Here is an 11,824-nt window from a genome sequence, read left to right on the forward strand (position 1 = left end):
CTGAAGGTAATGTCTGTGGATTATAAAATAGCCATGTCATGCTGTAAAAATTAGATTGTTTGTTTCTTTACCATAAGATTATATAAAGTCATTTAACTCTGGGTCTCCAGCTACTTTTCTATGGGAGTTGGGTTTTTTAGGCACTGGGGAAGGGCAGTGAAGTATATAGGCGCCGACTCCATGGGTGTTCCGGGGCTGGAGCACCCACAGGGAAAAATTGGTGGGTGCTCTGCACCCACCAGCAGCCAAGCTCCCCTCCCCACCTCACTTCCGCCCCCTCCCCTGAGCGCACCGCATCCCCGCTTCTCCTCCCAGCGCTTGCCACCGCAAAACATCTGTTTCACGGTGTAACAAGCTCCGGGAGGGAGGGGGGAGGAGCGGGAACGTGGCGCGCTCAGGGGAGGAAGTGGGGAAGAGGTCGGGGCGGGGATTTGGGAAAGGGGTTGGAATCAGGGCCGGCTCCAGGCACCAGCTTAACAAGCAGGTGCTTGGGGCGGCCAAGGGAGAGGGGCGGCACCTGCAGCAATTCGGGGGTGGCAGGTCCCTCGCTCCCTCTAGGAGCGAAGGACCTGCCGCTGAACTGCCGCCGCCGATCGCGGCTTTTTTTTTTTTTTTTTTTTGCTTGGGGTGGCAGAAATGCTGGAGCCGGCCCTGGTTGGAATGGGGGTGGGGCAGGGCTGGAGGGGTCGAACACCCACCAGGGCCAGCAGAAGTTGGTGCCGATGGTGAAGTAAACTCTAGCCCACCCAAAAGGTTACACTAGCATATATCCATAGCTTTGTACATACATCTCACAAGAATATCAACGATCAGTGAGTTATTGGTTTTGCAGTGATATGTTACATGCCACCTTTTGGGTATAGATCAATGACAACTGTGTGTTAGATGTGGCATGTCAGGCCTGGCAAGTGTTCCTGACCCAAAAGGCCTCTGTGTCACAACCAGACACTCTGGAAATGCTCTGTAGAAATAGGGATATGAGTCTGGTTAGGAGGTACTCGGGGGGCAGATGGGGAAGGCTGGAGATGGATGGACACACACGCACCATTTCCTATTTGTGTTACAGTCACCATGTCAATTAGGTTATTAATCTAACCATTGCTCCAACAGATACTGCCAGGAGTATTAACAAAGCCATGTCGGCATTTGTCTCATTAAATACACTCATTTGGTGTAATCCAGTGCAGATTTGTGTTTCATTTTATTCATTTTTAATTGCAAATTGTTAAATAAGTGTTCCTATAGTTAAACAGAGATAGAACCAATGTGTGACATCTGGAAGCATTGGTCTTAATAACATCTCTTTATGGGAACAGTGATGCAATTTTTTTTGTTCTGGGAATGTATTTTCATTCGTTCCAAATGCCCGGTGGGTATTTCAAAAGCTGCACAGACATCTGAAGACAGAGAAAAATGATTCAAGCTCCATCAGATCTTGCTGGAAGATGCTGCAAGTACCGTATGTAAATTTTCTTTCTGAGGGTCTGTCTACACTGCAGGCAGGCATGACTGCAGCACATGTAGACATATCTAAGCTAGCTTTGATCTAACAATGGCAGTGAAGCTGTGGCAACACGAGCTGCATAAACCCACCCAGGACCCTGGGTATGTACTCAAACAGCTAGCCCATGTTGCCCTGGCTTCACTGCTATTATTTGAGCTCACTACAGCACAGATATCTTGGGTAGGTCTACACATGCTGCAGTCACACCTCTGATTGCAGTCTTGATGTACCCTAAAAGAAGCCTCACACCAAGAGGCGCCAATCTAAAGCTCTGACATATGTCTAACACAATGCCACAGGAATTATGCAATAGAACTGCAACAGCACTTCTCCCACACACATCTCACCAGTCAAGAGAATATGGATTAAACACTCCACCCCCAAAACACCTTCCTACCACTCAGAAATCAGCTACACTCAACAGCTTCAGAACTCCACAGATGCCCACTCAAACAGAAGGGCTTTGCAGTGTGGCCAGAAGGTCAATAGATCTGGGCTACTTCAGGCTAACGGAGATGGGGCATTCCAAACAAAGGGGCCACTTAGAATGCTCCTCCAGCAGTCCCTTGCCCTTTATAGACGAAGATCCAGATGAAATGTCCCCATGATCTTAACTGCAGGAGGATGACATAGGGAGAAATATGGTCTCTCAGGTAAGCAATTCCAGGTCATTTAGGGCTTTTTAAGAGTGAAAAATAGCAATGTAAGCCCAGAGCCCAATTAACAGCCATGCAGATCCGGGAGCAAGGGCCTAACATACCCATGGCAAAAAGCTCTTACCAACCACTGGTGTTGGTTTTCAAATGGATTTAGTATGTAACCCCACATGAGCACAATACAGTTGTCCAGTAGACAGGTGACAAAAAGGCAGCATGGTACCAAGTTCTGCATCCAAAAGGAAAGGCCATGACCACCTGACATGATGCAGATGAAGAAAACAGAACAGCAATCTTAGACATGCTACTATTTGATCATCATGAAGCGGCTGGGGATGTAAGCAGAGCCCCTTAGACCTTGCTCACAAATGTTAGCTATACTCCCGCAAAGCAGAGGCGAGACCTGGAGCCAACTCAGCCCTAGCTAACTCCTCCACTTACCTGTCCCATAACCCGTCGTCACCACCTCAATCAGCCAGGAGTGAGCTTCAGCCAGCTCGCTTTCATCCATTCCTTAGTCAAGCCCAGTCGCTGAGAAATGCCTTCCACTGCACTGTGCAAATCCAGTGACAGAGCTATAAAGCTGGATGCCATCAGCAAACTGAACACCCTTTGGCTCACATCTCCTCACTAGGGGCTCAATCCAGCCAGGTGCCAGGCATTCTGTTCCTGCCCAGCAAAGCACTTTTAAGTGCAGCTTAACTTCATGCACATAAATAGCCCCATTGATGTCAATGGGGCTAGTCACATGCTTGAAGTTAATCAAGCGTGTTGTGGAGAAAGTGAATAAGAAAGTGTTATTTATCCCTTCACATAACACAAGAACCAGGGGTCACCCAATGAAATTAATAGGCAGCAGGTTTAAGACAAGCATCAGGAAGTACTTCTTCACACAACACAGTCAAGCTGTGGAACTCATTGCCAGGGGATGTTGTGAAGGCCAAAAGTATAACTGGGTTCAAAGAAGAATTAGATAAGTTCATGGAGGATAGCCATTGATTGACCTATTAGCCAAGATGGGGAGGGACGCAATCCCATGCACTGGGTGTCCCTAAGCTTCTGACTGCTAGAAGCTGGGACTGGGAGATAAGGGACGGATCACTCAATAATTGCCCTGGTCTTTTCCCTCCCTCTGCAGTATCTGGCATTGGTCACTATCAGAGGACAGGATATTGGGGTAGATGGACCATTGGTCTGACCCAGCATGGCCGTTCTTATGTTTATGTGCCCACACGCTTTCCTGGATAAGAACAGAGTGCCTGGCACCTGGCAGGATCAAGCCTTAATTGTACATAGGAGGCTAGTGGAACAACCGTGGGGAGCAAAAAACCTTGTAGACCCCACATAAAATAACTCACAGTGCAGGAGAGCAGTTGGCCAATACTATCCTCTGGAACCTCTGTGAGAGAACAGACTGAAGGCTCTGAAGTGCAATTGTGTCCACTCCTACCGAGAACTGGGGTGTCAGTACCATCTTGTAAACCACAGGTCTGTGGCATGAGTCTGGCCTATTCTGCCTCTCCTGGAGCACAGAACACACGTCTCAAACTGCTAAGCACCCAAAGCTAGCCATTCTAACAGAGAGAAGTAAATATTGCCCTCACAATCCCACCTCCTGTAAGTATATGGACATAATCAAAGATGGTTAAATATGAGAGTTTTGCCTCCCTGTAACAAGTGATAATCCATCCTTAGCCTATTACACTGAAACTAGATACTCCAGGAGCTTTCCAAACAGTAAGTCCTTTTTAATACCTTAGGTGCTACATTATCTACTGTAGTCAGTAAGTGAGGTGGATTAGGTAGCAAAATGTCAGCCTAATTCATAAACTCCTTGCTCTTCAACAGTCTGTAAACATCATTTGCATGTACTTTTTGGGGCATAAGACACTGTCCATTATCAAGATAAGTCATATTTAAAAACTCCTTGCCTGTTTTATTAACATTGTAGAACTGGAAGAATGTTTAAAATAGAGAGTTTACTTTCCTGTGCTGACTTTTGATATTGTGCTCTGCTTGAAGAGCGCAACTGGAGTGGTCAGTTTCACTTTCTGGTTCTAATAAATTAACAGGATTGAATGAGGTTTGGCAAACTTCGGAAAACAGCATAGAGCATCTTCTTCAACCAGGCTTTTAGTTAAACTATTTTTTATTAATGAGAAGCCACTAGCAGAACATTGCACCTACTAAATCCCGGAGGTAGCAGTTTGACAGTGGAATTGTATTGTCATCAGTTGTTGGTTTTAGGGATGCAAGGTGCCTTTATAGCACGCTGGGTGCTATAAAAGAATACAGATAAGTACCACATTTGTCACATCCAGGTTTCCAGTATGCTAGAAAATTTTAAACGAGAAATCAACTCTTTCTTTTCATGAGAAGTTTTGTAAAAAAACAAACAACACTATATTTGGAACTTAAATGATCAACTTAAAAAAAAACAAAACACTTTTTTTTGTTACAAGATTAGAATAACTGAACGATTACAGAAAAATAGTTTTCCCTAGTTTATTTACTTTCTGCATTTGACAGTATTGGGTGTCAAGTGACAATCACACACTTCTGAGTGGATATTTCATGCAGCAAAGGAAAGACAATAAAAAAAAAAAAATCTAGGAAACTTAACTTTAAATCACAACATCAGCACAAGAACTATGGGGAAAGGGAGCATCAGACCCAAAGTACATCTCCCTTGAGGCAATATGCCACATTAGGGAAAACACAGTTTAATGTTGGATTGATGCAAAACAAAAATATTTCACATCAGTTCAATCAACCAAAATATTCCAACTCAGATCGAGCTCACCTGAAACAAGATGTTTTGATTTTCTCCCAATAGAAAAATCTACAATTTTTGGCAACAATCTAATTTTCTACAGGATAATTTTTATTTTGTGCAAATTGCTTTTCCTGTTGAAAAGTCATTTGGATGGAAAATTCCCAACCAGCTCTCATAAGAATATGCAGCACTTATGGGTGCGACACTAAGCATACCACATACTACACATACCAAGGACATTTACTATACAGCCAAAGTGTGCTTCAAAAAGGAGGAAGCATAGAAATGAACCCAAAGCCCACTGTTCTGTGTTGGAATCTTTCCATTGGCTTCAATAGGCTTTGGATCAGATCCTAGAAGAACAGAAATGAATAATGTTTTGTAGCAGGAGCAACTGTGTTGGGTGTGATAACATCTTAACTAGCACTTATTTGGGAAGACATCCATGCCTCTGCCATATGGAAGTATTGTGGTCATCCTAATCTTATGGTAATTTGCATTCATTCGCCTCTCTACACAGACACAAGAGAAATGTAATAACAGATCTGTATGACTGACAAACGCAATCCATTTATTTCATTAAAGCCAAAGTCTGAGCGATGTGTAAAACACAAGGCACAGACAGAATGTAATTGGCAAAAGCCAAGCAGTTAAAAAAAGACCCCACTCCTTAGAATGCCTTTGTAGGAAGCCAAATCATCAGAGAGGAGTTGGGGGGGATGACAAGGACCCACATCTAGGAAACACCACAGCATCAGCAAAGTTCAGAAGAGTAATTTACTCTTAAGAGACCTGGCCACATTTCTAAGCAAGATCCACATCTAAAAGGATCTTTATGTCTAGTTCTGCATCGTAGAGCATTTTTCTTGTAAATTTTAAATTAAAGCCACTCGGTCAGATCTCAGCTGGTATAAAGCAACTTTGCTCCAACTGACTTCACGAGACTATGGAAGGTTTTTTCCCCCCCCCTCGCGCTTCAATTTTTCCTTTTTTAAATTTGACTGAAGAACACCGTTTGTGTTCAGAGTTGCAGAAGAGTTGTAGCTGGACAGGATGGGACCTCAGTAATAGCGCGTGCGCTATTTTGTGAAATCAGGTGTCCAACCAGCCTTCAGAGAGAAAACACATCCTGATGTTTGGCTGTTATAGCAAGAAAGGACGGTCCAATGGTTAGGACATGAGCTTGGGACACGGGAAACTTTGAGTCCCTGCACCCTTGTGTGATTTGAGCAAGTCACTGAGTTTCTGTGTCAGTTCCCCGCCTGCAAATCAGGGGTAATAGCACTGCCCTACTTGTTGTGAGGATACGTACATTAAAGATTTTGAAGTGCTCAGCTACTATGGGCTGCAGGAGTTCCTTAGATAGACGGATGTTGTAGATTCTTATGGCATTAAGGAAGATGTATAATTCTTTGTGCAATACATAAAGTAAGGTATCATCCCCCTTTTAGCCTGTTTCACGTACCACGTGCTGGAAACACATGGGAACACTCCAGGGATCTGGAGGTGAAAGTGGTGGCTAGCCAAAGATTCTAAAAACTGAACCAGAAAGAGGGTGGGTATATTAGATGTATATGATGGTGAAGAATACACAACTATTTACTGAGAGTAACCGTTTTCTTATCCTGTATGCAACAGGCTACAGTTCTTAGCAGGAGACAGAGTGAGGAGTTGTCAAGAAAGTTGCAGATTACTTTGAGAGAGTTCTCCCAGATGCGTTAGAGGAACTGTAAAATCTGGCACAGAAGGAACAATAATCCACAGTCAGAAAAGTTACTGCTGCTTAAACAGGAAACCCTTCTTGCTGAGGACTGTCTTAGCCACAGTTTGCACTTATGATTAATGCAATGCCGTTTCATTTAGAGTACATTCCTGAGGTCTTGTATCTGGTGTAGCTTTGTCTCTCTTTCTTTTTTTCATTACAGCAGGTATATTGCCCTTTAAATCATGGTATTGGTACCAGGAATAGAAACAAACTTAGGAATTTTTAACTTTTCAATATCTGTTTAGTTCAGTTTTTCCACTTTTAGTTCAGACTAGCAAAAATAAATTCACATAGTGTAGAGTGGTTCCTTGTCAGTTACTAGAGAAGATCAATGCATTTCTCAATTCCATTTTGTATTAATTTAAAGTTAATTATAGAAACTGCAGACTGCTGATTTGCAGTCTTAAGGGGTCTAGTTTCAGTGTATATCTGTAGCTCCCATTTATGAGTTACACATATGCAAATAGCAAGAAGACATGTAACACAACAGCTTGTTTGGATGTATAACCACGGCTCAGGCCATGTCTACACTAGAGAGTTTACAGTGGCACAGCTGCACCGATGTCAGCTTAACTACTCTAGCTCCCGCAAGCGGCAGTAGCTATGTCAGCGGGAGACGGTCTCCCACCAATTTAGTGCTGTCCACCCCAGGGCTTAGGACCTTATAACTTAGGTCGCTCAGGGAGGTGATTTATTCACACCCTGAGCAATGCAAGCTGTAGTGTAGACATAGCCTCAGGGTACGTCTATACTTACCTCCGGGTCCGGCGGTAAGCAAATCGATCTTCTGGGATCGATTTATCGCGTCTTGTCTAGATGCGATAAATCGATCCCGGAAGTGCTCGCCGTCGACGCCGGTACTCCTGCTCCGCGAAAGGAGTACGCGGAGTCGACGGGGGAGCCTGCCTGCCGCGTGTGGACCCGCGGTAAATTCGAACTAAGATACTTCGACTTCAGCTAAGTTATTCACGTAGCTGAAGTTGCGTATCTTAGTTCGAAGTGGGGGGTTAGTGTGGACCAGCCCTTAGTTATTTAAATTAGATTTTTGTGAATTGTAGAATTAAGTGTCACTTTCAAAGGAAAATTTCAAATTGTTTTTTGATTTGTGTATAATTTTTAATTTGTAGTTCTGTAATACTAAGCTCTGCAAGAGAGTAAGTTATGATAAATATTTTAGCCCGACTGACATTTGCCACATTCAAATGGCCTCTAGTCTCATTTGAGATGTATAGGGGATATCTGGGGTCTTTTGCTCAAGTTCTGGGTGAACTTTACTTAAAATTAGTGTAAAGCTTAAAAGGATGAAACTCAAGTGCCTGTTATGCTAGGGTATCGATTTTTTTTAAATAAAATCATGCTTGGAAGAGGGCAACCTGAGCATCTTATCTTTCTCTTGGCTTAATCACTTCATTTGAACATGCTATCCTAGCAAGAGAACAGGCACATGGTGTAAAATATTTTAATGGTTATACGCCTTTCTTGCATGCACCCTAAACATTTCTTTGGGATACATCCTGCTGACTTGGAACAAAGGATAGTACATATATAACCCCTAACAATCCCAGGCAATTCATTTAAAAGCCTCCTGATGATGGGCAAATCAACCTAGTTCAAGTCTTTCACTCCTGAAGACCTGGGTTCAAGTAAGGGCTTTAAGGTTAAGTGAAAATAAACTTGGTCGTCTTGTAGTGGCAGAAAAGCTTTCTAGCCCACACAGTGGAACTAAATTTGGCACCAGCGTCAGTCTGCTTAAGAGAAGCCCGGGATTAGACTATGATAGTGCATCTCACTTCTAATTCGATACAGTGGAAAGTGGCATTGTCAATCCAATACAAGTGGAATACTAGGCGGTAGTACCGCTGAAAAGGATCTGGGGGGTAACAGTGGATCATAAATTAAATATGAGTCAACAATGTGATGCAGTTGCAAAAAAATGCCAATAACCTTCTGGGGCGTATTAACAGGAGTGTTGTGTGTAAGACACAGGAGGGTAATTGTCCTGCTGTACTTGGCACTTGTGAGGTCTCAGCTGGAGAGCAGTGTCCAATTCTGGGCACCATGCTAGAACAAAGATGTAGATAAATTGGACAGGGTCCAGAAGAGAGCAACAAAAATAATAAAAGGTTTAGAAAATCTGACCTCTGAGAAAAGCTTAAAAAAATGGGCATGTTTAGTCTTGAGAAAAGATGACTGAGGGGAGACCTGACAATAGTCTTCAGATACATGAAGGGCTGTTATAAAAAGGAATGAAGATCAGTTGTTCTCAATTTCCACCGAAGGTAGGACAAGATGTAATGGGCTTCATTAGCACAGGGAGATTTAGGTTAGACATTAGGAAAACCTTTCCAAAAATAAGGGTAGTTAAGCTCTGGAAGAGGCTTCCAAGGGAGGTGTGGAACCCCATCACTGGAGGCTTTTAAGAACAGGTTTAGCAAACACTGTCAGGGATGATTTAGGTTTACTTGGTCCTGCTTCAGCATAAGAGGCTGGACTTGATGACCTCTCAAGGTCCCTTCCAGCCCCACAGTTCTAGGATTCTATGTTTGTAACACTAACTTTGTATTAAGGGACTATTTACAGAGGTGCTGCAGCTAACATTCCAGCCATGTGCATGCAGACCGGCTTCCTGGTGCTCCCTCACAACTCTTCCCTCTTGCAAGCAACCTCTGCTCCTCCCTCCAAGTTCCATGCAGTCTGCTCCAACCCCTGCTCCATATTCAACTTCCCCATGCTGTGACTTTGTCCTCCAGGCCCTCCTCCACCTTCTCCCTGCCTACCCCACATTCTGTATGTCGCCCCTCCCCAAATCCTCCTCACTTCCCTTGTCAACAGGGCAGTGACACAGAGAGCCACCAACACCTCCTCACTCTCTCCTCCCTGTGGCAGTTGCTCCTTGCTGGTCGGGAGCCATTAGGGGAGCAACAAAAATGCAAGAAGAGAGGCAGCCCAGTTGCCCACAATCCCGCTGCCCCAGCATCCCGAAGCAGGGACGTAAGGGGAATCTCACAGCCTGCTTACAGTCACCTTGGAGACAAGAGATCCCAGGGAAGGGCTATGGTTGGGGGTGGGGAGGGGAGTGGCAGGTATAAGTCTATGAAAGATGCACCTTCAAGATTTCCAAGTCACCGCAATAGAACCAGTATCTTGTGACCCAGTTCCCTCCATGATAAGCCTCCATTACTCAGTCCTTGAGCCCTTTCTAGGGAAATTAGGCCAACATTACCTGTGTGTATGTGGGTGGCAGGAAAGACTCCTGGCCCAATTCCCCTCAGCAATAAGCTGGTAGCCTCTGCTGCTCTTGCCTGATTTCCCCACTCAGCAAGGGGGGAAATTAGGCCTTAAGTAGCTCATTTTACAACATATCAATTGGCCATAACAGATCAGACCAGTAATCCATCCAATCCTTGACCCTGTATCTGACAGCAGCCAGGACCAGATGAATCAGAGGGAGGTGCAAGCAACTCTGTGGTAGATAATTATGGAATAACTTGCCCATGGGTGTTGGGAAGAAACTTCCCCTCACCCATCAGTTAGTAGTTGACTTCTGCCCTCAGAAATGAAGGTTCTACATGTTGTTGTTTTTAAAGTATCCTCTCTAATGTAATTTGGGGTTTTCTCATTGCTCTTACAATGAATTACACTAAGCAATCGACTAAGCTCTTGTCCTTACTGATGCCACCTGGCCCCAAGGTCCACAGGTCCATTAGGCAAAAGCTATTTCCTTTGATCAGTTTAAGATGTGATGGCTTTGAATTTCATTGAGTGACCCCCTGTTGTCATTATTGTGTACACATCTACCATGTTGCCTTTCTAACTAAATAGCCCTTCTCTTTTCACGCTCTCTTTATAGGGAAGTCCCTCACGAACTCTAGTCATTTGGCCATCTGTCTCTGAATCTGAACACTGGGTGGCAGGGAGCACAATATTCCAAGTAGAGATAAACCACCAATTTATAAACTAGCATCATGTTTTCAGTTTTAGTCTCTAGCCCACTCCATCTACCACCTATTATTTTGTTTTCCTTTTTGACCACCCCTTGCACATGAACCAGAGGCTTTCACCGTGGTGTCTTTAATAGCTCCCTGCTCTTTGAGCATCTGCAGTTAATTGAGAAGCCAGCAAAACATGAGTAATTCAATTCTTACCTTCTTCTATGGAGAGGAGATTTCCCTCACTCTCAGTTCTCTTTGACTCAGCTTTCATCTTTTAAGAGGGCAGGATACAGCAGAAGGACTGAAGCTGCCTTTTCCTCCCTTCTCTGACCCTTAGACTTGTGGGAAATGAGTGGGGGAGGGAGTTTCCCACCTATAAACACCCCTGCAATGTGCCTTGGAAGGTCAACCTGTCTCTGTTGTTGGGTGAGAGGAAGGTACACAGGAGGGAAGCTGCTTCACCTATCACTAGTGGTGTGTGTGTGTGAAGGGAACAACCCATGTCTTCCACTCTCGCCTTAAGGTGCCACCAGCTTTTCCTCAGGGCTCATTGCTTTACTTAGGGCTCCCCTGCTCACAAGCCTGCTGCTCAACTTTGGGTCCTAAGCTGAGGAGAACTGTGCAGAGCCCACCTGCTCTGATAGAGCTCCCAACCTACCCTAGTGCTTTTCAAGCAGGAAAGAGGGAGGAAGGGGAAGTGCTGCTGGCAGTTCACGCTGCTGGTGCTGGTTTAACTGTTGCCTCCTGGAATCTTCCAGGAGTTTGAAAAACAAACCAACCCCTCATGACAGAGTGGCTGGTTCTGTGTTGGAAGGAGCTCAAAGAAGAGCTGGGTACAGGTGATCCTGTTAACTCTGAGAGAGGTGGAGCTGTGAGAAGGCACAGCCCACCTGTGTGCTGCTGAGTTCTGCCTCTAGATAGAAAAGGTTCATCATTGGGTCAGAAAGACGCTGTTTCTCAAAGGTTTGGCCTTGGAGCTAGTTTTTGAAGGGGCTGGATGAGGGAATCAGAGGCAAGATTAAGCTAGGAATGAGTGAGGTTGTGAAAGCTCCTAACATGGGCTTGTGTTTTGGGGATTTTCAGGGGCTGCTTGAAGGAAGAGCCTTTGTAATGGGGCAGTGTTTGCAAGCTGCATTCAATTTCTGGGACACACTTTTGTACTTACTGAACATTTCTGTAGGGGATCATTTT

The sequence above is a fragment of the Emys orbicularis genome, chromosome 5 (genome assembly GCF_028017835.1).
Source record: "Emys orbicularis isolate rEmyOrb1 chromosome 5, rEmyOrb1.hap1, whole genome shotgun sequence".
Taxonomy (NCBI): Eukaryota; Metazoa; Chordata; order Testudines; family Emydidae; genus Emys; species Emys orbicularis.